The following is a 12,204-nucleotide window of genomic DNA, read 5'->3' as shown; positions in this document are numbered from 1 at the left end:
AAGAGATAAAGATGGAGGTAGAGATGGAGGGAGATGGAGGGCAGGCAGAGGAGACAAGAGCTGCCCCCAGAAAAAGGAGAGAGAACCGGGTAGAGGCAACATGAGACAGAGGGAGAGACCGAAGGAGATTCAGAGAAAGGTGGGAAGGAACAGAATCTGAGACAGAAACACCAGGAAGAGAGAGAAAGACCCGAGACACAGACATGAAAGCAGAGGCGCAGAGAAACGAGGCCGTGGGAGAGAACCTCGGAGCCAGAGAGGGCGGGGGCACAACCATGGTCCCGCGTGGACTTTTCTGGGGCTTCAGACGCTGCCCAGGGTGACAATTCTGGGCACTGTTTAGGGCTGAGAAAGTCGGGTCTCTCAGGAGGGTGCCCTGGGTCCCTGTAGAGCTGGGGGACATTCTGAGGGGTCGGAGGACTTCCTGGTGGGGGAAGTCAGCCCCGAGACAGCAGCGGGTCCTGGGGACCATGGACGTTGCGCGAGTACGTCTTGCCTCAGTTTCCTTCTCTATAAAACAGGGGCAACCGTTCCTCTCTGCATTGTCTTCAGAAAGGGATGCTTAGTGTGCTGCAATGGCTCCCATCTAACCCCCAGGGAAAGTTGAAACCTCACGACAACCTGTGAGGCCCTCTAGTGCTCAGATGTCCCCGTTTGTCTCCAGGAGGCGTCTCCCCTGCTCCCAGCCACAGGTCATCGTCATCTGCTCTGGCCTTTTCTAGAAGCCCCCCGGGAACACGGTTCAGGATGGGTCACTCCGGTATGCATTTCTTTCTCACAATGGCAGAGACCTTTAGAGTTTCCAAAGCGGGCTTATTGCCTCCGTCTTGCAAAGAGGGGCGTCCACTCTGTCCCCACTGATGGACTGCTTGCAGAAGCTCAGCAAGGCCAAGGACGCGTCCAAGGTCACCAGCCTGAAGGGAGGCTTAAACCTGGTCTTCCGCCTGCTAAGCCAAGGCCCACGCTTCTGGCTCCCCACCCGCCATCCCTGGGGTCTGAGAACCCTTGGTGGCACTGATGGCGCTGATGGCGCTGATGGCGCTGATGGCGCTGTGCCTGGGGGGTGGGGTGGGGTGGGGGGAGGCTGGTTGCACACACAGGCAGCCTTCCCATCAGCCACTGCGCCAAAGCGACTGTATTGCAACGGCCGCGCGGGGCCTCTGCTTGCGAGGGAGTCGTGGGGATTCTGTCAGAACCTCTGCGTTCGGTCCATTTCTATTTCTTCACTTGGAAATGCTTAATTTAATGGAATACTGGGAGTCTCAGAGGAGAAACGAGCATGCGATGACTACTAAGATATTTATGCATCCTCTGTCCCCCTTCCAACTCGTTTCTTCGTGGGGCTGGCTCCTCCTGCACCCCCAGAGTTGTTGGGTGCTTGCCTGGAAGCAGCCGTCTCAGGGAGCCCCGGAGGAGAGCTGACAGCTCGCCTGTCATTCCCGGAGCCGGTGTTGGTTTTTCTCACCGCCTGGGTTTGTCCTGATTCTGTACAGTGGAGCCAACTAGGTCAATTGTGTCAAACCTGGATGGGGTAACATGCGCCACACCCGGCCTTCGCCTTTTACCAGCGAGGCCCCTGGAGGTGACGCGCATGCTCAGAGCGCTGGAGTCGCCTGCCTAAAAAAGGGGGACTGTCATGGGTTCAAGCGCGTACCCCCAAAGATACAGCGAAGTCGTAATTCTGGAACCTGTAACCGTGACCGTGTGTGGAGGAAGGGTCTTTGCGGGTGTATACAGGTAGAGGGAGATGGGGTCATCCCAGAAGAGGGTGGACCCTAACGCCGGTGACAGGAAGGAGCATCCGCGTCACCCTGGAGGCAGTGTCCAAGCCATCTATAGCAAATCCGTCCTGTCGCCCTCTTTCCAACAGCAGCCTGCTCCCTCAGCCCTCGCTCGTCCGTCGTTTCTACCCGCAGGATCTCAGCCGCCCCCTGCTCCGGTCCCCAGCAAAGTCCGATTTATTTGAGTTCGGGACGAGAGCGGAGGTTGCGGGCCGGCAGGGGAGCCACAGAGAGGAGCCTGGAGGCCAAAGGGAAGGTTTCGTGTGTCTGTTGTTCAATCATAGTAAAAAACAGAATAAAATTCACCGTTTGACCAAACGCACAATTCAGTGGCCTTTAGTCTGTTCATAACGTTGTCCTATTATCTAGTCCTGGAACATTTCATCGTCCCCCAAGGAAAACTTTTGGGAGTTTTATGGAAGAGGTGACACTTCTGTGCTCTAGAAGGTTCTCTCTGCTTGCTGCTTGGGGGCCGGGCTGCAAAGAGGCTGTTACGAGCCTAGACGAGAGAGAATGGCGGCCCACAGTGGGGCAGACGGGACGTGAAGGAGGGAAGAGCTCGCAACTGGACATTTAAGCACTGGGATTGCTGGACTTGGTGAGAGTGTGGTGTGGGGAGGTGACAGTAACTTCCCAGACGAACTGTTAGCGTGAGAGGTGTTGTGATTTGCAGAGCTGGAAAGTGCCAGAAGGCAAGCTGACAGGTGGTGTGCGGGGAGAGGAGCAGATAACAAGTTCGTTCTGCAGAATATTGAGGTTGGGACTTCGTGGGACATCCAAGTGGACATATCCAGGAGGTAGGTGGAAATACGTCTTGGGACAGAGGGTTGGGTCAATGAGGACTTCTTGACCTCAGCACGCGTGACATTCGAGGCCAGATAATTCTGCACTGTGGGGGGCCGTCCTGTGCCTTGTGGGGTGTATAGCAGCACCCCTGGATTCTACACAGGAGATGCCAGCTGCACCCCTTTGCCAGTCAAGACAATCACGTCTGTCTCCAGACGTTGACAGACGTCCCTGAGCAGGGACACAATCGCCCTGGTTGAGAACTACCAGGTCCCATGCATTGGAGAGGCATCAGTGTGTAGAGGGTGGTGTAAGCCTTTGAGATGCTTGAGATGCTCAGAGAGTCAGTGAGAACAGGACAGAACCAGGATGTGTCCACTGGGGCAAAGCCAGAGGAGACCATGGAGGAGGTGCGAGGAAAAAAAACGCAGAAATGGGGAGATTGTCATGCTGAATGCTATGTGCACCCTCCTTTATCCCATGAGCACCCCATTTCTACTTTTGCTTTTGAGGGGCTGCAGAGCATCACGGCTCGGAGCACAGGTTATACGTGGTACCGCGGGCAAACTGCCTAAGCGCCTTGTGCCTTTGCTCCCTCATCCACGTGGTGGGGCTCATCTCAGTGCCCACCTTCGGGATCGCTGAGGCAGTAACATCAATCATTGCGGGCACAGTGCTCAGAACGGGGCTTCCTGTGTGTACGTCACAATGCTTAATATTCCACTCGTTTCCAGGCCACGGACCTCGCCCCACTTCATACATTTAATTAACTCCATCATTCATACGTTTAGCATTACCCTTGGGAGTAGACCAGTGAGCAAAATGGAAGCAGACCTCGCCCCACAGAAAGCGTGGTGCGGGGTGGGATGTGGGAGACAGACACTAATCAAGTGTCACACACATAGTTACAGACGGAGACAAGCCCTGAGCTGGAGAAGGGCATAGGGCTATGGCAGACCAAGATGGAGACGCTCTCTCTGCCCAGCGAAGGTACAGCTTCTTCATCTGTTTGTGGGGCCCCGACACTCGTCAAAGGGAGCAGTTAAAGGACGAAGGCCTCCTCAAATGCATCTCTTATTATCCCAAAGAAAGGATTTCTGGGAAACAGGCTTCGGACCTGTTATTTCTACTGAAGGAGATTAAACGCCTTTAAGTTTAGCTTCGACTTGAAATGCCAGGTACCCAAAGTGCGGATGACAAGGCAGAAAAATCGGAATAGAATGAAGATGTGTCCTGTACCGCTCTGCTTTTCCAGAGAAAACAACCTGCTCGTATAGGTTGATATTTGGATTGACAGTCGGGGAAGAACCAACCTTCCCAAAGCACCTCCCTGCCAGGGCTGACAGCATCCAGTGTGATAGGAAGGATGCGTCATTAAAGGCTCTGAGATGTGGGCCCTGGTCCAGGCTTGACCTCTAAACCCATAGAATGACCTTGATCGCAGGCCATTCTCCTCCTGGACACTTTGAGTACAATGATTCCTGCGCTGGGGTCTAGGCCTTGGGCTGGAGACCAGGGTGAGAAGAATGAGTAGGCTTTGCAGAGGTGCAGGGTCAGAACCTGTCTTTATTTACGGATGCTGGTATTCTGTTCATTATGGGGATTTGGAGCATTCACTGTGATTTTTTTTAAAAAAACGTATTGCACTGTAATATTATTTATCTGGGTGACTGAGTCACTTGATATACCAGGCAAAGGCCTCACTTGCTTCGACTTGTCCCACCAAGGGTGGGCCTCCTGCTGGACCTACCCTTTATTTTGGGAGTGTTTGGGTTAAAATGTCCTTCTTACTTCCATAATAACCAAGAGCTTCCAAAGTGAGTTCCTTCCCGAGCTCTGTTTTGAGTCTTTCGATGCTCGAGAAAACACCCAGGGCAAGGGTTGTTGGTCACTCCTTCACAGATGGAGAAACTGAGGCACGGAGAGAGGAAATAGTTTGCTGAGGTTCACAAATCGAGCTACTAAATATCGGAACTTAGGACCAAATCCCAGTTCAGGGGATTTTTCTGCTGCATCTCCTAGGCAGCTCGACAGGCAGAGTGAGACAGAACGGGTCAGAGCACTTTAAAGATATTCTCGTTAGTTTTATTCATAATGACAATGCATGTTCCTTGTAGAAAATTTGAAAAAGGCATATAAGCAACAGAAAGAGAATAAAAATATCCCGCGATTCCACCCCTCAGGGATAACGCCTGTTCATTATCCCTTTTGGTGCACTTCTTTCTAACCAGCTAGATGGTTTTTCCTCATTCTTCCTGCATCTGTGTTCCCCTCCCATCCTTAGGCGTGTGTTTTAGCCTCACTGAAGTCTCTGCTTATACAAACAAGGCCACCACCAGCCCATGTGGCACCAGCACATACGGCACCTTTGTGTAAATTAGTAAGAGATGCCCCCCTCCAGGCAGAGGGCACCTGGCTTAGCAGGTGCAACCAGAAAAGGTCCTTTTGCAAACCAGCCCTGCACCGGAGCACACAGTCTGGTGAGCAGGTGCAGTTTAGATGTCACCCCCACCTTGGATCTTCGGAAGGGTGTCCTTGTGCAGCGCCTAACCTGCCCAACAAGGTGGCCCCGTGCACAAAAGCATTCTTGAACAATGTAGGCGTTTCTGAATCTTTTTTATTTTATTTTATTTTTTTGAGAAATAGGTATTAATTAAAGATTCATGCAAAATTCATGCAAAGGATAGAATGACAGGATAACCAGGACGAGAAGCCCAAACGCTCTGACTCCTCCAGACTTGTGCTTTACCTGTCTCTTCCGAGTGAATTGTCCTTTTCTGTCTCCCTGGTATCCAGCGAAGTACTTGGCACAGAGGAAACGCTCTGTGTGCGCAAAACTGGATTGAAATGCGTTGTGTGGTGGCTTTAAATGATGTCTGCAGATTCTTTGACACTCCCACTATGGAAAGGTGGGGTCCAAGTCCTCCTTCTGAAATACGGGCCGGCTTTCGTGTTTGCCTTTAACCAACAGGTGCCAGAATCACTGCTGCAAACCCCAAGGGTTGTAGAGATGATGCAGCTTCTGCCTGGTTCCCCCATCTGGCCTTCTCTTGATGTGTGCCGCTGGGACTGAGCAACCGCCTGGACAGACCCCGGGTTAGAGTTCCAGCTCCAGCCCCAGCTGAGGCCCCACCGCCAACCATGTGAGGGAGTGAGCTTCCAGAGGATTCCAGAACCTTCGAGTGGACCAGCTGAGGCTGAGTAGATCGGAGACCAGCTGTCTGCACCAAGCCCTGTCTGCCTACAGATTCGTGAGCAAAAGAAATATTGTTGGTGTGTTAAGTCGCTCAGTTTCGGGGTGGTTTTTTGATGTAGGGAGGAGGCAACAGAACTAAAATGTTAAATCAAGCCACATTGAGAGACTGAGATGTGCTGCTCAGCTCCACAGCCAGGCCTGGACACCTGCAGAATGAAGGAAGATTTCTGCTGGGATTGCTGACACCCCATTCCTCACACTGTGAAGGGGAAACAGGAAAAACGGAGTCTTTACGTGGCTGCCCTACACGAAATCAAAACGTTCATTCTCTATGGCTAAAAACCATGGGAACCTGTGGACTAAAAGCTGGGAACTGCCAGCGGGCCTTTCACGCTACATATTCTTACCTTTTCATGCTACATACTTCCTCACTGTCTGTCCATATCCAAACAGGTAAACAAAGTCTTGGAACTGTAACTCACAGGAACTAGAGTATGGTATGTAAAATGAATTCCCCAGAACACTCTGAGTCCCTCTCAGTGCCTTCACTCTCTCCCTCTCACTGTCCTTGTCTCTTCCGTCTCTGTCCCTGAGTGTCCCACTGTCCCTCTCACTCTCTGCCTCTGAGAGAGACCACACTCTGTCTGCTTTCCTTCTGACTCTAACTTAGGCGTGTGTGTTGATCACGTGCTGATGGCTTCCTATCACAAGCATCTGCGACCCTCTGCCTGAGGGCATTCTTTGACTTCGGGAGGGTCTCTTGGCTAACACTTGGGGCAAGCTGGAAGTGCTGGGGACCTAGGTCTCCTGGGAGCAGCTCTTAATCCATGATGGGTGGAGCTCGTAGATGCTCAGGCTCCCTTGCCTTCCGGCGGGACAAACTTGGGTGTGTCTAATGACAGATTCCATTGGTGGGATGGTGAACGAGGCAACCCAAAAAGTGTTCTTGGAGGAGGAAGAAGATGAAACTAGATAAGGACGTTTTAATTCTATTCGCAAAGTGCTGTCCTATTTGCAAACGCCTTTCCCACCGTTATCTCGTCAGATGCTTGGAGCACATCTGTGGATAAGGAGACCATCATTTCTGTCTCCGGGAAGGAAAAAGAGACTTGTGGGTTACCATGATGTCGCTGCTTAACCGCCCCCCCACCCCCCACCCCTCCACGTCCTGATTCTTTAAACTCCGTGGGCTTTTTCATTTTCCTGAATGAGTTCTGGGGCTACAGATATCCACAGAAGGGACCACCCGTGGCCGGATTTTTCCAGAACTCCAATTTCAAAGTATTAGGAAGTGATGCCAATTACATCGCAGGTCTTGGTTTGGAAAGTGGGACCACTGAGCTGATGCCCCAGGGTCAGCTCAGTGTTTCTTCGACCTGAGGATGAAAAGGGGACGGTCAGCACCCCTGGGCTCCCGTGGTGCTTCCATCCTGGCCTCCCAGCTCAGCAAAGGGCCTGCAACAGAGGACACGATGAGAAGCCGGAGAAAAGCTGGCAGGAAGCAGGAACCTCGGATGGATTAGCAAGTGACCAGAACTAAGTCATCAAAGGGCCCGGATGAAAGGACAGAGATCACTCGGGAGAGTTTAAACACAGACAGCTTAACTGGGAGAGACCTAACGTGAAGGATCAAAGAGGACCTCAGAATCACAGCTCAGCGGCCCTGGGTGCCACTTAAGCTTGGGAATCAAGGACACAGGCCAGCCGGGAGGGGGTGCGCTGTCACAGCACGGCTTCGCCTTCCACGGGAGGAGGCAGAGGCCTCTGAGGTGGACGACTTGGCTGCGGGTAGGACTACAGATAATGGCTATTATCTTTTTTTTATAAAATTAGATTTTGAAGTAATTACAGACTCACACGGAAAATTGCAAATGTAGCACAGAGTCCTGGGACCTCTTCTCCCAGCCACTCCCAGCCTCTCCCAGCTTGCCCCCTGGGCGACATCCTGTGCGACTACAATTGATATAATTGATATTGATATAATATCAATGTCTGGAAATCAACACTGGTACAGTTTAGTTAACTAACTACAGACCTTATTTGTGTGTGTGTGTGTGCGTGTGTGCGCGTGTGTGTGTGTGTGCACGTGCACTTCTATGCAGTTTTCTCCTATATAGAGATTGGTGTCACCACCACCATAATTAAGATACCAAACTTTCCATCACCACAATGATTCTCCCTCGTGCTGCCTGCTGCCACCCCATGCCTGACTCCTGGCAGCCACCAATGTGTTTTCCATCTCCAGAGTTGTGTCATTTTGAGAATATCCCCTGAATGGAATCATTCGGTGTGTAACCTCTTGAGTCTGGCTTTTCCTTCACTTGGCATGATGCCTACGAGACCCATCCGGGTTGTCGCAGGCCTCGGTTGCTCATTCTTTGCATTCTCTAGCGGTATTCTGTGGCGTGGACGTCATACAGTTTGTTTATTCATTCACCCATTGAAGGACATTCGAGTGGTTTCCAGCTGTTAGCAATATGGCTACCATTTTCACTGTTACATGGGCTTGAATGGGGAAGCCCCCAAAACATCCCTAAGGAATTTGCTGTGACATTTGATTTAAGGGTGTTGACTTAGATGCCCCCAACATGTCAGCCGTGCTAGTCTTTGTAAGAGTTATCGGGGAAAACTTCATGCCTCAGGGACAGAAAGGCATTGATTTTCTCTTTAACCTTTAGTAGGTTTTTATCCAAAGAAACTGCAGATCTCATCACTTGTAGTTTCTCTCTTTGCTTTGGCCACCAGGAAGCTGAGTTTGGGGCCAGTAAGAGAAGGGCGAGGAAGCAGGAAGGTGAGGACGATCGGACACCTGTGCTAGACTTTGGGCACCTGGAGTGTCGGAACTGGGAAGTGTCCATCTCGGTGCCTCCGCATGCCAAGCACGAGGCAAGGGGCAGAGTATCTGTGCCTATCTGTGTTGAGTCCGCCCTACGAATACTGCGGTTCCCCACTGGGGAGGCAGTAGACACTCTATCCACTGGACCTGGCTAAGGCCGCAGGGTGACGGAGAGGCCACGAGCATATGTAAGTCCACGGGAGCAGGAGCAGGGTGAGCCTTTGGAGCCTCGAGAACCAGAATACAAAGAAAAACCCAGATTTTAGATTTCATATACGAAGGACAGAAATTCTTGGGACCAAGTTTTTTTTTTTTTACCCATTTTTTCATCTTGCCAAGTAAGTGCATCAATTAAACAACTCTCGAGCAGACACACACAAACCCACATACAACGAGACAACCGCTACCATTTCCTGTCGCAAGCGTGCGCGCACACATAGACACACACAGAAAGGGAAATATTTTGAAATCACAGGTTGAGCGCTAAGTTGAATATGTGTGGACTTTCTTGTTTTTCTCAGTGCATTCGCTTCGAGATCATCATGCATTCTGAACCTGAATGAAAATTGGCTCTTTTTTTTAAAAAAAATAAATAAATAAAAAGGAAGATGCTTTATTTCTTGTACCTCTAGTTTCGGCACTGACTATGTAAAATGTAGGTATTTTAAATCGTCACACCCATCGATTAAAGTAAAACTAACCATAGTCCATGCTTGTGTAAATCTTTTATACACATATAGACGCAGGGAATTTTAGCTCACTTCCCTCTGGGTGGAGAAAAAGAATGCGTATAAGATTTTTTCTCCGCTCAGAAAATTGGCCTTTGATGAGTGAAAAAAAAAATCTTGGCTCTTACTGTGGTTTTTGGCTCTCTGATGGACCATATTGCATAAACAGACATATAGCATATCTGAGCTATTAAAATTTCATGGGTGGGGTTGGTAATTAAGGAAAAAAACAAAACAAACTAAAGGCCCTTAACAATTTTAAAGGAGGTGGTAATGAATACAAGGTCATGAACCACAGTTATAGATCTCCATGGACTTGGAATTGACATTGGGGATTGCTGACCTCGACTGCAGGGCACAATCTAAGTGCCACCGGAGCTCGAGAAGCATGTGTCATAGTTGTTGGAGGTCGCTGTGCATCAGGCGTGCAGCCAAGTTCTTCAAATGCATCGCTTCGCCCTGAGAAGCAGACGCCTGGCACTGCGTCCTTTTTACGCACGGGGAAATCGAGGGGTGGAGAGGGTAAGGCACTCACACTGTCAGGGTCTGACTGTCGCCAAGCACAGGGCCTTGGCTCCCACTCAGGCCCTCTGACTGGCTTGTTTGAGGATCGGGTTTTCTGTCTGGAGGTCTCGCCCCGCGTCGGCTGCGGGGGAGCTGCACTTGCCCTTCCTCATGAAATTTAAAAAGTCTGGCCGAGTGTTCTGGCCAGAGTCTCCTTCCTGGGAGTCCTGTCACCCAGATCGGGACTGGTTTCCATGGCTCCAGCAAGTCCAGATGCTGGAGGTCAAAAGAGTGAGCTGCGGACCCGTGGAAGGCATGATGGGTCTCACACGCCCAGCACGGAGAGGGGATGCTCTGCTGTGAACGTGCCCCTTGGCTGCCTGATGAAAGTCTATCATGCTAATTAAATAACCGAGCCTGTGGCCTGCTGCTGCACGCACCTTCGCACGGAGGCCATGAGGGACCCTCTTGGGATGACGACGAGGCCATGCTCTGTGATTGGGAAGGGAAGCCTGTCTCTTCAAAGGCAAGGGATATGCATTTCAAGACAAGGAATGTCTCCGCCATGGAGGCGGGATCTGGTCTGGAGCTCTGGGTCAGTCCCCTTGAAGAAATGTTGGTCGACTCATGCTGTCTTTCCTGACTCCCCATTTTCTACACGGCTGTCCGGATGATGGTCTTAATGCACAGATCAGGATATATCTCGGCTCAAGAATTCCTAGAGAGCATCTCCCTTGCCCACATCACTGAGGCCACATGGTCCTTCAACACAATATGGACAGGGGCCGAGAACACGTATATTCAGCAACCATGATCTCTAGACTGGATAAATATCCTAACGGGTCTTGCGCCTGTAAGTTTTTCTATGAAGTGCTTAGAGACATCTCCCCAAGGGTCAGTGGGCTGTGGCTTTCCTCTGGTTCCTCTAGCTAACTGTGGAAATAAAGACCAACCGCTGGAGAACAAGCAAAGGCTGTTATTCAGAGCTTGCCAAGGTGCAGTGATGGTGGCTGACTCTGTTGCATTTGGCAGAGGCTCAAAGACAGGCAGGGGAGGGAGAAAGCTTTGTAGGAGCAAAAAGGGAAGACTTCAGATCTGCCCTTATTGGAAGTTGTTGGCCTGAGGAAGCTGGACCGGGCCAACTAGAAGTGGGGAACCTATGTGTTTGGTTAGAGGTGTATATTTAGCTTTCTCTGGTTGGTCCCAAGTTGGCAAAAAGGACAAAAAGTAGAAAGACTGTCAGTTAGTAATCGAGTCCTGACTATTTGGGGCCAACTGTTACAAAGGTTTGGCTTTCTGGACTGGTTGCTAGAGATGGTGGTATAATTTCCACAGCCTGACTGACAGATAGCAGGCTGGCTTCCTGGGCTGGTTAGTGTAGATGATAGGTTGGTTTCCTGAACTGGTTCTGTAGATCGTAGGTCAAATTCTATTGTTACATATGGTCTGAATATTGTCTGTTTGTATATTCGGTTTCTCATAATGAATCTAGAAATGTAGCGTCATCACACGAAAGTCTTCACTCTTAATTTATGAATGTTTACATCGACTGACAGGTGACAGAGGTAATGCAAGTTATATGCATTTACTTCCTTATCAGTTTGAAATGAGTTAAGAATTCCTAGAATATGGACACTCTTCTTCTTTAAACATCATGCAGGTGTAAAAGTGTTTGTAGGGATTGTATGCATTTCTGGACATTTATTTCTGAATCTGATTATTTTACATATTTCTAGCATTTCTTTATGAAATCAAGGGTTTGAAAATTTTAAGAAAGGTGAAAAATATGTAAGAAGTCATGAAACCGTGGATGATCTGCTAATAAATCGGGAGAAGAGAGAGGATGTGAATCAATGGTTCTCAAACTGTGGTCTCAGGGTCAGCAGCATTGAAATCACCTGGGAATTCTTAGAAATGCAATTCTCAGGCCCCGGCCAGACCTCTTGAGCTAGAATCGGTGGGGGGTGGGGGGTGGCCCCCAGCAATCTGTTTTAACAAGCCCCCTGGGGGATGCTACGAGCATGAAAATCTGAGGACCACCAAATCAGATGAATGCATCGGAATGTGACTCGGCAACAGATATTGATAAAGTACTTCGAAGAAGAAAGAAAAACAATTAGAAAGAGAAGAAGAAAGGTACAGCATGGGCCTAACTAAATAAACTAACTAAATAAAAGAGAGAAGCGTTGATAAAAAATAGTCCACCCAGTGGAAATACGCAGCACAGACGCCATATTTCAACGCCGAACATCACAGTGTAAGATGCTGGAAAGAGTAACCACGTGCAATCGACACAGTCATATTTTATTCATAGCTACAAGAATGGTGCTTGTTTTGCTCAGTGCGGCTATTTTTCAAGTGTCTGGATTTGAT

The sequence above is a fragment of the Pteropus vampyrus genome, unplaced genomic scaffold, assembly GCF_000151845.1.
Source record: "Pteropus vampyrus isolate Shadow unplaced genomic scaffold, Pvam_2.0 Scaffold40, whole genome shotgun sequence".
In the NCBI taxonomy this organism is placed as follows: Eukaryota; Metazoa; Chordata; class Mammalia; order Chiroptera; family Pteropodidae; genus Pteropus; species Pteropus vampyrus.
This window is presented reverse-complemented; position numbering follows the sequence as displayed.